We start from the raw sequence: 4,928 nt of genomic DNA on the forward strand, positions 1-4,928 counted from the left end.
AAGTAGCGGCTTATAGTCCGGAAAATACGGTATCTGATTAGAAGGCTACTTGAGTATTGAGTATCATCTGATCTAATATTTTTAAAATGATGACATCAAACAGACAAAAAATAAGAAGTTATGGGCAAATATTGGTATTTTAAAGACTAAAGGGGAAAATGTTAACAAATAAACAACATAATTACAAAATAACAAATTTTAGGCAAAATTTAGACACAAACTGAGGATAATATTTTCCTGATATACAGGGTTTATTTAGTTGTCTGAAAATGTAACACGTTTAAAAAAAATACAGCGATAATACCGAAAACTGTGATAATTTTGGTCAAATAACCGTGAGGTTAAATTTTCACACCATGACAACCCTACTCTATGGTCTCACTGAACTCCTCCCATGCCTGGGTTTTTGCCTTGGCGACCACCCGAGCCGCATTCCGCTTGGACTGCCGGTACCCGTCAGCTGCCTCTGGAGTCCCACAGGCCAAAAAGACCTGATAGGGCTCTTTCTTCAGCTTGACAGCATCCCTAACCGCCGGTGTCCACCAGCGGGTTCAGGGGTTGCCACCACGACAGGCACCGACGATCCTGCGACCACAGCTCCGGTCGGCCGCCTCAACAATGGAGGCACGGAACAGGGTCCATTCAGACTCAATGTCCCCCACCTCCCCTGGAACATTTTGGAAGTTCTGTCGGAGGTCGGAATTGAAGCTCCTTCTGACAGGAGACTGCCAGACGTTCCCAGCAAACCCTCGCAGTACGTTTGGGCCTGCCTGGTCTGACCGGCATCCTCCCCCACCATCTTTTTTCGCCCTCTTACACAATATTTGGAAGTATTCTTTATGTTGCATTTGATTTAATTTAGGTATATAATTCAAAATTCTATGTTTGGATCTGTGACAACATAGGAACAATACTGGTACATGTTCATGTTCAACTATGATTTGCAAGAATCTGACAGCTTATTCAGATATTTGTTTGTAATATTTGTACTGTACTATCACCTTCCTTTACTGTAAAGCTACACACGGCTTGTTACTTCCCACACAGACACACCTTTTTGTTTGCTTTTGCCTTCTTTATGAACAGATCCATCAGTTAAACGTTTACCTATATGAGTAAGGCACCATTTTCTGACATTTTTACCTTTTTCAAACATCTAGTAACTATTAATTTAAGCATATTGAAGGTTTTTGCAGAAATGTGTTAACACCGTTGTTTGAGACAAAATAAATTAAATATGAAAATATGTAAATTGTACAGCAAAGGTATGTCAGGATATCACTATATTTGCTGCTTATTTACGTTTCAATTTATTGTGAACTTGACTCGGCAGAAAACAGAATTTTCTGCTTGCTTACTGTAGTTTTTTCTTCATGTTGATGTTTCACTTCAAATGTTGTGTACTCCAATGTCTCTTTGTTTTGTCCCTTCATTTGTCCTATTGGGCCAGCTGGCTTCATACTCACCAGATCTCCACTCCCTCTGCCATTCTGACATCAAGTTTAAGATTGGTGTTGACAGAAAAAGAAGTTCCACTTAGTGAATTTATATTCTGGATTAGGGCTGCAACTAACGATTATTTTCATAATCGATTAATCTGTCGATTATTTTTTCGATTAATCGATTAATCGGTTTGTTATTGTTTAGCTATTTAACCTATACAAGTGATGGATGCATTTCAGTTAAGAACAAAAAAACATAAGAGAATTGTGCAGTTGACTGCAATCTATTTTATTGCACATGAACACAGTCAGCAGTATAAAATGAGCTAAACAGTGCAAAATATCAGTCCAGAATAATTTTTAGCATTAGCTGGAAGCCTGCTCCTTCCACCATGGATAGTGGCCTCATGTCTTTTACCAGCATGTTTAGAATAGAGTTTGTAAGTGGTATGAATTGCTGGGGGGTGAGTGTCTTCTTCCCCATGTAGTTGTCCATCGTTGCTTGTTTTTTTCTGCATAAGAAACACAAATAGACTGAAATAAGTACACATATAAAATAAAGCAGCACACACACTACAACACTAAATCAATATTATATTATTTGAATTAATTAACAATATACAGTGATCATTTATTTTGAGGGTTACGTTCTACAAAATAGCCCGCAACAGGAGATATTCAGAAAAAAAGTAAAACATTTTTACTATTAAAAAGCTCTAAGTAAGAAGCTCATGAGGTTTTTACTTTGAGTTGGGAGTGTTTAAATTAGCCAGAGAAATGTGAAAAATGTTTATTTTGTGTAATACTGTTTAAGAAACATGATAAAAATGTGTTGTGAGGCGTTTTACAGCGTTAGATAGTAAAACAGCCTTTTAATAGTAAAAAAATGACTTTTTCTGAATTTCTCCTGTATTTAAAAATTGAAAGTGTACAACTATGCCGCGTTATATTCACCTGGACACAGCTTGTCTGTATATTTTTCTCCGCGGAGTTGTCCTTTTTTGAATGAGGAACATAGGTATGGGTTTGTGCCATTTTTCTCTTAACGAGAACATTCTTATAAACAGACGTGCTAAATTTGGCAAGCGCATGATACACAACACGGAGGAGATTCACGATTGCATCTAGTCAATCAGAAGTAGAACACCGCAGACTGACGCGACAAAAAAACATGTTTAACATCCACTATAACGAACTCAGCTAAAACACTAAGTCCAGCTTGTTTATTTTCTGTTACTTACCGGGCTGGCTCTTCCAAATGACGGCTCACTTGACCGCGGTGCTCTTCCTCTGCTGCATCAGCCCCCACATGCTTTCGTCTCAAATGTGCTCCCATACTCGTGAGGTTTTTGTCCGGGGTTTCTCTTCAGTTTTGTCGCTTCTATTTTTCTTCCGTATTTCCTCTTGTTCCGCCATCTCTCACAGCAAGATGAGCGTCAGTAACGTGATACGTCATGAAAACCGAGGGCACCCATTGGCTCATTTCTTCTTCTACGGCTCCACTGGTAGATCAGTGGCTCATTACTGCCACACACTGGCGGCAAATTTAACAGCTTGTAACCGATGTCAGATTGTGGAAAAAAATAGACTTTATGCGGTAAAATATGATTATTAAACAACTAATCGATGACTAAAAAAGTTGTTAACTATTTTAATAATCGATTATAATCGATTAAATCGATTAGTTGTTTCAGCTCTAGTTGATATAGATATTGTATCACTGTGGGGTTGTATACTGTTGATCTAAAGTGGAATGACCCCGTGGAAACAGCAATTATCAATTTTAGAGCAGTTTGAAATCACTGACAGTTTTGTCGTATAAGGGCAATTTAAAAAGGCCTTTATTTTGGAAAGCACTATCAGAATTAATTGATATTCATGTGGTATCACTGTGGCATTGTTCACTGTTGATCTAAGGTGGAATGACCCCGTGGAAACAGCAATTTTCAATTTTGTAGCAGTTTGAAATCACTGAAAGTTTTGTCGTATATGGGCAATTTAAAAATGCCTTTATTTTGGAAAGCACCATTAGAATGACTTGGTACTGATATGGTATCACTGTGGGGTTGTATACTGTTGATCTAAAGTGGAATGACCCAGTGGAAACAGCAATTTTCCATTTTAGAGCAGTTTGAAATCACTGAAAGTTTCGTCGTATATGGTCGTATATGGGCAATTTAAAAAGGCCTTTATTTTGGAAAGCACCATCAGAATGAATTGATATAGATATTGTATCACTGTGGGGTTGTATACTGTTGATCTAAAGTGCAATGACCCAGTGGAAACAGCAATTTTCCATTTTAGAGCAGTTTGAAATCACTGAAAGTTTTGTTGTATATGGGCAATTTAAAAAGGCCTTTATTTTGGAAAGCACCATCAGAATGACTTGATACTGATATGGTATCACTGTGGGGTTGTATACTGTTGATCTAAAGTGGAATGACCCAGTGGAAACAGCAATTTTCCATTTTAGAGCAGTTTGAAATCTCTGACATTTTGGTAGTATATGGGCAATTTAAAAAGGCCTTTATTTTGGAAAGCACCATCAGAAGGACTTGATACTGATATGTATCACTGTGGGGTTGTATACTGTCTATCTAAATTGGAATGACCCAGTGGAAACAGCAATTTTCCATTTTAGAGCATTTTGAAATCACTGAAAGTTTGGTCATATATGGGCAGTTTAAAAAAGCCTTTATTTTGGAAAGCCCCATCAGATTGACTTGATACTGATATGGTATCACTGTGGGGTTGTATACTGTTGATCTAAAGTGGGATGACCCAGTGGAAACAGCAATTCATTTCATAGCAGTTTGAAATCACTGAAAGTTTTGTCGTATATGGGCAATTTAAAAAGGCTTTTATTTTGGAAAGCACCATCAGAATGACTTGATACTGATATGGTATCTCTGTGGGGTTGTATACTGTCTATCTAAAGTGGAATGACCCAGTGGAAACAGCAATTTTCCATTTTAGAGCATTTTGAAATCACTGAAAGTTTGGTTGTATATGGGCAGTTTAAAAAAGCCTTTATTTTGGAAAGCACCATCAGAATGACTTGATACTGATATGGTATAACTGTGGGGTTGTATGCTGTCTATCTAAAGTGGAATGACCCAGTGGAAACAGCAATTTTCCATTTTAGAGCATTTTGAAATCACTGAAAGTTTGGTCGTATATGGGCAATTTAAAAAGGCCTTTATTTTGGAAAGCACCATCAGAATGATTTGATATTGATATGGTATCAATGTGGGGTTGTATACTGTTGATCCAAAGTGGATTGACCCAGTGGAAACAGCAATTGTTCATTTTAGAGCAGTTTGAAATCACTGACATTTTGGTAGTATATGGGCAATTTAAAAAGGCCTTTATTTTGGAAAGCACCATCAGAACGACTTGATACTGATATGGTATCACTGTGGGGTTGTATGCTGTATCTAAAGTGGAATGACCCAGTGGAAACAGCAATTTTCCATTTTAGAGCAT

General features: G+C 37.5%; 1 long non-coding RNA gene across 1 annotated transcript; it reads right to left on the reverse strand.

Annotated features, from left to right (window-relative positions):
* Positions 1–1,713: 1,713 nt before the first annotated feature.
* On the reverse strand, positions 1,714–2,881 carry LOC139070753 (uncharacterized). The gene is made up of 2 exons (XR_011521218.1): positions 2,684–2,881; positions 1,714–1,954 (listed from the first exon to the last, which is right to left on the reverse strand). It is a non-coding gene; the product is annotated as an uncharacterized lncRNA (long non-coding RNA).
* Positions 2,882–4,928: the final 2,047 nt, after the last annotated feature.

The sequence above is a fragment of the Nothobranchius furzeri genome, chromosome 7, assembly GCF_043380555.1.
Source record: "Nothobranchius furzeri strain GRZ-AD chromosome 7, NfurGRZ-RIMD1, whole genome shotgun sequence".
Lineage (NCBI taxonomy): Eukaryota > Metazoa > Chordata > Actinopteri > Cyprinodontiformes > Nothobranchiidae > Nothobranchius > Nothobranchius furzeri.